This window comes from Oncorhynchus keta, unplaced genomic scaffold (genome assembly GCF_023373465.1).
Source record: "Oncorhynchus keta strain PuntledgeMale-10-30-2019 unplaced genomic scaffold, Oket_V2 Un_contig_27374_pilon_pilon, whole genome shotgun sequence".
Lineage (NCBI taxonomy): Eukaryota > Metazoa > Chordata > Actinopteri > Salmoniformes > Salmonidae > Oncorhynchus > Oncorhynchus keta.
In genome coordinates this window covers 20,001-32,500 of record NW_026285490.1, presented here as the reverse complement: position 1 = coordinate 32,500, position 12,500 = coordinate 20,001, and the positions used below count along the sequence as shown (strand labels likewise).

Below are 12,500 nucleotides of genomic sequence, written 5' to 3'. Positions count from 1 at the left end.
AAAAGGCCGTCCCTGGATGTTTGACCCTAACTGGGCTCAGGGGCGGTCCAGGATGTCTGACCCTAACTGGGCTCAGGGGCGGTCCAGGATGTCTGACCCTAACTGGGCTCAGGGGCAGTCCAGGATGTCTGACCCTAACTGGGCTCAGGGGCGGTCCAGGATGTCTGACCCTAACTGGGCTCAGGGGCGGTCCTCTGATTTAGTTCAAATCCAATTCCTTTTTTGAGTTTTCCTTCATTTAAACAGTCCAAAATCACATTGTAAAATTGTGTAAACAGTCTCAGACTCACTCATTCATCTTATACAGCAATTAGATGTAAACCTCACATCTGGGGCTATTATATAAACAGCGTTATGGTAATGTGGCCACACCGTCTCCCAAGAGCCCCAAGTCGTTACAAACGGACCAGTTCGTAGCTGGATTCTTCACCGATCTTTTATACCTTCTCCGGAACATGACATTTGTTCAGACCTCAAGTTCTGTGAGGTGGAAGGATTTCCTTTGTCCTCTATGAAAACTTACTCTCTCTATACTATGTGGCAGGGCCTTCTCAGGAATTTACGACCTCTGACCACAGCAGCCTAGTTGAAGGAGGCAAGGGGAGGCAGGGAGAGGGGATGGGGTTGCTATACCCAAAGAGGCCAACGTCATGACACCACACACACACACACACACACACACACACACACACACACACACACACACACACACACACACACACACACACACACACACACACACACACACACACACACACACACACACACACACACACACACACACACGTATTATTCCAACTCCCAACTCTTCTCTCTTTCTCTTTCTCAAAAGCTCTAGGGGAAAAGAGTGAAGAAGTGCATCAATAGCTTCCACTGGTATGTCTGGTAACTTTTTACTGATGCATATCTTACTATCACCGATCCATCAGCTGTATATCCAACTCAGACACACACCCAGTCAACCGGGAACATTCCCAGAACATTAGCTAAGATTCCCTTTAAGTTCTAGTTAGAGTTGTATCTAACAGTAGGATAACATACCAAAAACATTCAGAGAATTTTTTTATTTAATCTAAATCGTTTTTTTAGGTGAAAAATCGTTGGAATGTTCTCCTAACATTCACTAAAATGCTGTGCATTTAATCTGTAACAGCCACCACATGTTTGTATGTTTAGGGTTTAGGGTTTAGGGTGCAAAAAACACTCCCCTGATGTTCCCAGAACACATTTCACCTGTTCTTTAAAAGGTTCCCAGAATGTTGCATGAGGTTGTGTGAACAGTCTAGTGGAAACATTGTGGGAACATCACAAAATACATATTCCCAAAACACAAAAAACTGTACAACTGTGTGGATGATTCTACAATGTTTTATTTAGGTTGCAAAAAAACATTCACCTGATGTTACTAGAACATTCCCAGAACACATTTTGTCTGCTCTTTAAAGGTTCCCAGAATGTTTCATTAGGTTGTGGGAACATTGTGGGAACACAAAAATATGTATTTTTCCACAAGGCAAAAAGTATCCAGTTGTGCTGACATTCAGACAATGTTTGTATCATGGTGAGCAAAACATTCCTTTGATGTTACAATAATGTTGACAAAACAGCCTTTTTTTTTAGTTCTTTAAACGTTGCCAGAACATTTTCATTAGGTTGTGGGAACAGTCTGGGTACAAGAGATACAGTGTCTTCAGACTTGTTCCCACATTGTGTTACAGCCTGAATTTAAAATGGATTCAATTGAGATGTTTTGTCACTGGCCTCCACACGATACCCCATAACATCAAAGTGGAATAATGTTATTTAACATTTTTACAAATGAATAAAAAATGAAAAGCTGAAATGTCAATAAGTATTCAACCCCTGTATTCAACCCCTGTGTTATGGCAAGCCTAAATGATTTCAGGGGTTACAATGAGCTTAACAAGTCACATGACCTCCCTCATCTCCCTGGGTGCTGCTCTTTTCAGTTCACTGCAGCTAGCGACTGGAACGAGCTGCAACAAACACTCAAACTGGACAGTTTTGTCTCCGTCTCTTCATTCAAAGACTCAATCATGAATTCTCTTTATGACGTGTAATGTACTGTATTGTTGTCTCTACCTTCTTGCCCTCTGTGCTGTTGTCTGTGCCCAATAATGATTGTATCATGTTTTATTTTTTGTGCTGCTGCCATGTGGTGTTGCTACCATGTTTTGTCATGTTGTGTTGCTACCATGCTGTGTTGTCGTGTGTTGCTGCCTTGCTATGTTGTTATCTTAGGTCTCTCTTTATGTAGTGTTGTGGTGTCTCTCTTGTCATGATGTGTGATGTACCCTGTATATATATATATATATATTATTTTTTAATCCCACGTCCCACAGGAGGCCTTTCGCCTTTTGGTAGGCCATCACTATACATAAGAATTTGTTCTTAACTGACCTACCTAGTTAAATAAAGGTTAAATAAAAATACAATATATGTATTTTTTTTTTAAACCCACAAATACAATTATTAAGGTCCGTCAGTAGAGCAGTGAATTTCAATACATATTCACAGATTCAACCACACGTTCCTTCACCTGGATTCACCTTGTCAGTCTACGTCATGGAAAGAGCAGGAGTTCTTCATGTTTTGTATACTCAGTTGTCATGTCTTTGGCTATGCCGGATGAAGTGATATGACATGCTATTCTATAAAATCCTTTCTCTGTAATTAATATTACCTGATTAGGCTAATCAGGTAAATGTAATTAACTAGAAAGTCGGGGCACCACGAAATAATGTTTATAGAGCTGTTAACTTCCGAATAAACTCTTAAAGACCTAGTAATCTTTTACATCAGTAGCAGTCAATATTTAATCATCACTTTATTCAGTCTCATCTGAAAGTTGTAAATTATTGGTTATCTTCATGAACCCTGGCTAACAAGTTGAATCAGCAATATAACATTTGGTTTAATTATTGATTTACTAAATACCTAAATAATCACACCGAATTACAGAATGGATCATACATTGATTACAAATGATGTCATAAAGGAAAACATCCCTAGCGGACGGAACAGATATGACGGCTGGTTACACAAAGAAAGGGGTTGGGTTTTGAATGAAAGAGCGGGAAGACTGAGGAACAAAGGGAGAAGCTGTGCTATCGTAAATACAGAATCTTATGCATTCTAAATAACCGCCCATTTGGAAAAAGGAAAATGCAATAAATATTTACTCGGAGCTACGCTTCAATAGGTTGGTCGTAGATGTAAGGCCGGTTTGCCCAGCAGGGACCTCTTGTCCTCTGAAGAATGTCTCTGGTGGTAACCTGGATATGTCGTCCGTCCTTTCCTAGCCCGCTGCTAACTCAACGGCTAGGAGGTATCACTTCTGGAGTGAGTAAGAGTTCAAAGTTCATACATACCAAGTTGTCATACTTTTAAGCTCGTGCTATATTCTGGCTGGTATAGTCGAAATGCCTCCTTTCGGCGTGTTGATCGTCACCTTCACATTGAACATGATGCTAATTTCGTTAGGTTATTATCTGAGTCCGTTTAACGTAGGACCGTCGTCCTCACATCCTCGGAACAGAAAGTTGAATTTTCGTCAACGGGTTTATATAGTTGTGAAAGAAGGGCGTGTTTCATAGTTTACAACCAGTGTCTGTTCACTTGGGCGGGGCCTCTGAGTGAGCAGAGTTTCTCTATGACAAACCGTTCTCTCATTTATGAAACTAAAATTACATTTAATCTTTTCACAAATAGTTTCATATTTAAACATTTAAATTGCACAACAATTCCATGTCAATCTGATAACTAGAATGTGTCAACTTTCCAAGATACAGTTTATGTCATCCTGTCATTAGTAGTAATGTCTCAGACAACAACTGATCTGACATCATATTCATTAAGTACCAACGCATATTTTCAACTGGTTGGATTACCGAAATATGGTTCCGTTTCCCACCTTTCGATGTTACCAGACTCTCTATGTTACCGAGGCTTTACACGAGTCAACTCTATAGAGTAGAGAGAGAGAAACGGGGAAAGGTATTTATGGGGGTCATAAACCTCCCCCAACAGGCCAACGTCATGACACAGTGTATATGACCCTCAATTTAAAAAAAAAAATCTAATCAAACATGGTTACAGAATATGTGGAATTAAACCTCCAATCTTAAGAACTTCAGCCAGATAATTAACCCTCCGCTCCACCAGGGGACAGCTGTGACCATGTGGGGTTTCTTCAGTCCAATACGGTCAATAAGGACACAGCACCTGATTGACCGTATGTGACTGAATAAAAAACACAAGGCCACAGCTGTCCTCTGGTGGCACAGAGGGTTCATACGTTGGCTAGGGAACCAAACGTTGGCTAGGGAACCAAACGTTGGCTAGGGAACCAAACTTTGGCTAGGGAACCAAACTTTGGCTAGGGAACCAAACGTTGGCTAGGGAACCAAACGTTGGCTAGGGAACCAAACTTTGGCTAGGGAACCAAACTTTGGCTAGGGAACCAAAATTTGGCTAGGGAACCAAACGTTGGCTAGGGAACCAAACGTTGGCTAGGGAACCAAACGTTGGCTAGGGAACCAAACGTTGGCTAGGGAACCAAACTTTGGCTAGGGAACCAAAATTTGGCTAGGGAACCAAACGTTGGCTAGGGAACCAAACGTTGGCTAGGGAACCAAACTTTGGCTAGGGAACCAAACGTTGGCTAGGGAACCAAACGTTGGCTAGGGAACCAAACTTTGGCTAGGGAACCAAACTTTGGCTAGGGAACCAAACGTTGGCTAGGGAACCAAACATTGGCTAGGGAACCAAACTTTGGCTAGGGAACCAAACGTTGGCTAGGGAACCAAACGTTGGCTAGGGAACCAAACGTTGGCTAGGGAACCAAACGTTGGCTAGGGAACCAAACTTTGGCTAGGGAACCAAACGTTGGCTAGGGAACCAAACGTTGGCTAGGGAACCAAACTTTGGCTAGGGAACCAAACGTTGGCTAGGGAACCAACGTTGGCGAGGAACCAAACGTTGGCGAGGAACCAAACGTTGGCTAGGGAACCAAACTTTGGCTAGGGAACCAAACTTTGGCTAGGGAACCAAACGTTGGCTAGGGAACCAAACGTTGTCTAGGGAACCAAACGTTGGCTAGGGAACCAAACGTTGTCTAGGGAACCAAACTTTGGCTAGGGAACCAAACGTTGGCTAGGGAACCAAACGTTGTCTAGGGAACCAAACGTTGGCTAGGGAACCAAACGTTGGCTAGGGAACCAAACGTTGTCTAGGGAACCAAACGTTGGCTAGGGAACCAAACGTTGGCTAGGGAACCAAACGTTGGCTAGGGAACCAAACGTTGGCTAGGGAACCAAACGTTGGCTAGGGAACCAAACGTTGGCTAGGGAACCAAACGTTGGCTAGGGAACCAAACGTTGGCTAGGGAACCAAACGTTGGCTAGGGAACCAAACGTTGGCTAGGGAACCAAACGTTGGCTAGGGAACCAAACGTTGGCTAGGGAACCAAACGTTGGCTAGGGAACCAAACGTTGGCTAGGGAACCAAACGTTGTCTAGGGAACCAAACTTCGCAAGTGCAAAACTCACATGTGCAGATTGTTAACATATATGAAGTGTACAAAATATGGTTGTGTTTATGTGGTTAAATGCTGTTCAGATGTACTCCAATCTGCATTAACATTCGGCCAAACTTAAATATAAAATTTTCTAAATGCTCTTGAAATGTTCTGAGGACCTTAAAGACAAGCTAAAATGTATATTGTGTGAACAGCAATGGAATATTATGTCAAACCTGAAACAAATATGCTGTGAACGTCATAAAAACAGACTTATTTAAACCTTACAACATTAAGGGACTGTCCTGTGCGACCTAACTTAAACATTGTATCCATGTCATCACAACTGAGCATATTTTATGTTCTGGGAACACATCTCTTATAATGTACCCACACTGTTCCCACAACCTAATGACATGTTCTGGGAACACATCTCTTATAATGTACCCACACTGTTCCCACAACCTAATGACATGTTCTGGGAACACATCTCTTATAATGTACCCACACTGTTCCCACAACCTAATGACATGTTCTGGGAACACATCTCTTATAATGTACCCACACTGTTCCCACAACCTAATGACATGTTCTGGGAACACATCTCTTATAATGTACCCACACTGTTCCCACAACCTAATGACATGTTCTGGGAACACATCTCTTGTAATGTACCCACACTGTTCCCACAACCTAATCACATGTTCTGGGAACACATCTCTTATAATGTACCCACACTGTTCCCACAACCTAATGACATGTTCTGGGAACACATCTCTTGTAATGTACCCACACTGTTCCCACAACCTAATGACATGTTCTGGGAACACATCTCTTATAATGTACCCACACTGTTCCCACAACCTAATGACATGTTCTGGGAACACATCTCTTATAATGTACCCACACTGTTCCCACAACCTAATGACATGTTCTGGGAACACATCTCTTATAATGTACCCACACTGTTCCCACAACCTAATGACATGTTCTGGGAACACATCTCTTGTAATGTACCCACACTGTTCCCACAACCTAATGACATGTTCTGGGAACACATCTCTTATAATGTACCCACACTGTTCCCACAACCTAATGACATGTTCTGGGAACACATCTCTTGTAATGTACCCACACTGTTCCCACAACCTAATGACATGTTCTGGGAACACATCTCTTATAATGTACCCACACTGTTCCCACAACCTAATGACATGTTCTGGGAACACATCTCTTATAATGTACCCACACTGTTCCCACAACCTAATGACATGTTCTGGGAACACATCTCTTATAATGTACCCACACTGTTCCCACAACCTAATGACATGTTCTGGGAACACATCTCTTATAATGTACCCACACTGTTCCCACAACCTAATGACATGTTCTGGGAACACATCTCTTGTAATGTACCCACACTGTTCCCACAACCTAATGACATGTTTTGGGAACACATCTCTTATAATGTACCCACACTGTTCCCACAACCTAATGACATGTTCTGGGAACACATCTCTTGTAATGTACCCACACTGTTCCCACAACCTAATGACATGTTCTGGGAACACATCTCTTGTAATGTACCCACACTGTTCCCACAACCTAATGACATGTTCTGGGAACACATCTCTTATAATGTACCCACACTGTTCCCACAACCTAATGACATGTTCTGGGAACACATCTCTTATAATGTACCCACACTGTTCCCACAACCTAATGACATGTTCTGGGAACACATCTCTTATAATGTACCCACACTGTTCCCACAACCTAATGACATGTTCTGGGAACACATCTCTTATAATGTACCCACACTGTTCCCACAACCTAATGACATGTTCTGGGAACACATCTCTTATAATGTACCCACACTGTTCCCACAACCTAATGACATGTTCTGGGAACACATCTCTTATAATGTACCCACACTGTTCCCACAACCTAATGACATGTTCTGGGAACACATCTCTTATAATGTACCCACACTGTTCCCACAACCTAATGACATGTTTTGGGAACACATCTCTTATAATGTACCCACACTGTTCCCACAACCTAATGACATGTTCTGGGAACACATCTCTTATAATGTACCCACACTGTTCCCACAACCTAATGACATGTTCTGGGAACACATCTCTTATAATGTACCCACACTGTTCCCACAACCTAATGACATGTTCTGGGAACACATCTCTTATAATGTACCCACACTGTTCCCACAACCTAATGACATGTTCTGGGAACACATCTCTTATAATGTACCCACACTGTTCCCACAACCTAATGACATGTTCTGGGAACACATCTCTTATAATGTACCCACACTGTTCCCACAACCTAATGACATGATCTGGGAACACATCTCTTGTAATGTACCCACACTGTTCCCACAACCTAATGACATGTTCTGGGAACACATCTCTTATAATGTACCCACACTGTTCCCACAACCTAATGACATGTTCTGGGAACACATCTCTTATAATGTACCCACACTGTTCCCACAACCTAATGACATGTTCTGGGAACACATCTCTTATAATGTACCCACACTGTTCCCACAACCTAATGACATGTTCTGGGAACACATCTCTTATAATGTACCCACACTGTTCCCACAACCTAATGACATGTTTTGGGAACACATCTCTTATAATGTACCCACACTGTTCCCACAACCTAATGACATGTTCTGGGAACACATCTCTTATAATGTACCCACACTGTTCCCACAACCTAATGACATGTTCTGGGAACACATCTCTTATAATGTACCCACACTGTTCCCACAACCTAATGACATGTTCTGGGAACACATCTCTTGTAATGTACCCACACTGTTCCCACAACCTAATGACATGTTCTGGGAAAGGCTGTTCTGTCAACATCCGTGCAACATCAAAGGAATGTTTTGTTCAGTCTGATAAAAACACTTTATGAGTGTCAGCACAACTGGACAGTTCTTTTTGTTTGTTTTGGGAACATATATATCTCTTATGTGCACACAATGACCCACAATCTAATGAAACATTCTGGAAACCTTTAAAGAACAGACAGAATGTGTTCTGGGAACATTGTTGTAATACCAGGTGAATATTTTGTGCACCCTAAAGGAAACATTGTATAATGATCTGCACGACTGGACACCTTTTGTGATGTTCCCACAATGTTCTCAACTGGACTGTTCCCACAACCTGATGAACCATTCTGGGAATGTGTAAAGAACAGATTAAAGGTGTTCTAGGAACATTCTTTCAACATCAGGTTAAATGTTTTATACATAATCATCTCCACGACTGGATAGTAAGAACATTTGCCACGACCAAACGAATGTTTCTGGGAACCATCACAGAAACAATTTTGGTTTGCTGGGTATAAACACATGGATAGACCCTTCCTTCCTTCCTTCCTTCCTTCCTTCCTTCCTTCCTTCCTTCCTTCCTTCCTTCCTTCCTTCCTTCCTTCCTTCCTTCCTTCCTTCCTTCCTTCCTTTCTTTCTTCCTTCCTCTCTCTCTCTCTAAAACACACACACACACGATCCCTATGCGTTTCTCCAGTGTCTGACTATAAAAACATTATCCGACCAGAGAATAAGGGCCAACAAACCTCCAGAAGTCATCTATCGGAGGGACTGCATCCAATTACAGGCCCGGGAATACTTAGCCTGGCCAATCGGAGCTAATAAAATATTATCTTAGCCAATCACACCCAATAAATATTAGTCTGGCCAATCACAGCCTTTAAAATAACCCCATTCAACTGACTGGCAGATTTAGGCCAGGAGGGAACTAAAATGATTTGTGACACACACACCCCAATTCTCTCTCTCTCTCACACACACACACACACACACACACACACACACACACACACACACACACACACACACACACACACACACACACACACACACACACACACACACACACACACACACAGTGGATTTTTTTTTAACATTGTCTGCGTCAGAGTCCCATAGTCATGTGGAAATTAAGTGAATTCCCAGCAAAGGGACATGCACACCCTGATCTTAGTTACCTTAGTTACCTTAGTTACCTTAGTTACCTTAGTTACCTTAGTTATCTTAGTTACCTTAGTTATCTTAGTTACCTTAGTTACCTTAGTTATCTTAGTTACCTTAGTTACCTTAGTTATCTTAGTTACCTTAGTTACCTTAGTTACCTTAGTTACCTTAGTTATCTTAGTTACCTTAGTTATCTTAGTTACCTTAGTTATCTTAGTTAGGTAAGGGTGTGATGAGGGTGGTATGTGTGTTTTTGTCTTGTCTGTTTTGTTTTGTATATCTATGGGGTTTTGGTATGTCTAGGTATATGTAGGTCTATGGTGGCCTGAATCGGTTCCCAATCAGAGACAGCTGTTTATCGTTGTCTCTGATTGGGGATCCTATTTAGGTTGACATTTTCCATGTTGGTTTGGTGGGTTATTGTCTATGTGTAGTTGCCTTTCAGCACTCGTCTCTTATAGCGGCACGTTAGTTTAGTGTTCTTTGTGTATATAAAGAATGTGTTCATATCACGCTGTGCCTCGGTCTCCTCGTTATGACGAATGTGACAACCCAGTGGGTACCCACACTTACCACACCCACACACACCATACCTACACACACACACACACACACACACCATACCCACACACCACACCCACACACACCATACCCACACACATACACACACCATACACACACACACACCATACCCACACACACACACCATACCCACACACACACACACCATACCCACACACACACGCCATACCCACACACATACACACACCATACCCACACACACACACCCATACCCACACACACACACACCATACCCACACACACACGCCATACCCACACACACACGCCATACCCACACACACACACCATACCCACACACACACACCATACCCACACACACACACACCATACCCACACACACACGCCATACCCACACACCCACACACACCATACCCACACCATACCCACACACACCATACCCACACACACACACACACACACACACACACACACACACACACACACACACACACACACACACACACACACACACACACACACACACACACACACACACACACACACACACCATACCCACACACACACACACATACCCACACACACACACACCATACCTACACACACACACCATACACACACACACACACACCATACCCACACACACACCATACCCACACACACACACACAATACCCACACACACACACCTTACACACACACACACCATATACACACACACACCATACCCACACACAAAATACCCACACACAGACACCTTACACACACACACACCATACACACACACACACACACCATACCCACACCATACCCACACACACACCTTATACACACACACATACACACACATACACACACACACCATACCCACACACACACACACACACACACACACAATAACAACACACACACACACCTTACACACACACACACACACCATACCCACACACACCATACCCACACACACACCTTACACACACACACACACACATACACACACACAGAGACTCCTCACCAATCCCCATACTTCCAGGCAAGTTCATTAGTCAGTGATTCGTCTCCAGTGTAGCCTAACCCAGCGCTCGCTGCTCGGCCTTCTGGGTACAGACCGAGCGTTCCTCATTTGGGAGTAGGTCACTGCATTGCATTTCCACACTAATTCATTCCATGACGAAGCCCAACGCTGAGACACCCCACTAATGTCTCTGACTGTCTAATTGACTGGGCCTCTTCGCTCTTCACACACCGACTGTCTGTATGTTTAAGACGTCAAATATTCAAATCCAATGGAGATTTCCTCATTAAGCGCATCATTAATTCTATGTAAATGTTCCTGTGGATTCATTAAGTCATTATGACTGAGTGTTGCTGGAGTGAGGGGGAGAGAGGGGGAGATGAGGGGAGAGGGGAGAGAAGGGGAGATGAGGGGTGATGAGGAGAGAGGGGTGATGAGGGGTGATGGGGAGAGAGGGGGAGATGAGGGGTGAGGGGGAGAGAGAGATGAGGGTGAGGGGGAGGAGAGTGATGAGGGAGAGGGGAGAGAGGGGAGATGAGGGGTGAGGGGGAGAGAGGGAGATGAGGGGTGAGGGGAGAGAGGGGTGATGGGGAGAGAGAGGGGATGAGGGGTGATGGGAGAGAGGGGAGATGAGGGAGTGATGGGGAGATGAGGGTGATGAGGGGTGATGGGGAGGAGAGAGGAGATGAGGGGTGATGGGGAGAGAGAGGGAGATGAGGGGTGATGGGGAGAGAGAGGGGAGATGAGGGGTGATGGGGAGATGAGGGTGATGAGGGGTGATGGGGAGATGAGGGGTGATGAGGGGTGATGGGGAGAGAGGGGAGATGAGGGGTGAGGGGATGAGGGGGAGATGAGGGGTGATGAGGAGAGAGAGGGGTGATGAGGGGTGATGGGGAGAGAGAGAGGGAGATGAGGGGAGATGAGGGGTGAGGGGGAGAGAGAGGGGAGATGAGGGGTGATGGGGAGAGAGGGGTGATGAGGGGTGATGGGGAGAGAGAGGGAGATGAGGGGTGAGGGGAGAGAGAGGGAGATGAGGGGTGATGGGGAGAGAGGGGGAGATGAGGGTGAGGGGAGAGAGGGGTGATGAGGGGTGATGAGGGGTGAGGGGAGAGAGGGGAGATGAGGGTGATGGGGAGAGAGAGGGAGATGAGGGGATGGGAGATGAGGGTGATGGGGAGAGAGAGGGGTGATGAGGGGTGATGGGGAGAGAGGGGTGATGAGGGGTGATGGGGAGATGAGGGTGATGGGGAGAGAGAGGGGTGATGAGGGGTGATGGGGAGAGAGAGGGGTGATGAGGGGTGATGGGGAGATGAGGGGTGATGGGGAGAGAGAGGGGTGATGAGGGGTGATGGGGAGAGAGAGGGGTGATGAGGG

The 12,500-nt window shown here is 44.4% G+C and overlaps 1 protein-coding gene across 1 annotated transcript in view; it reads right to left on the bottom strand.

Annotated features, from left to right (window-relative positions):
* The window catches only part of LOC127922851 (dystrophin-like), a gene marked incomplete at both ends in the record, with an annotated part of 61,419 nt that overhangs the window by 42,077 nt on the left and 6,842 nt on the right, over positions 1-12,500 (bottom strand). The window lies entirely within an intron of this gene.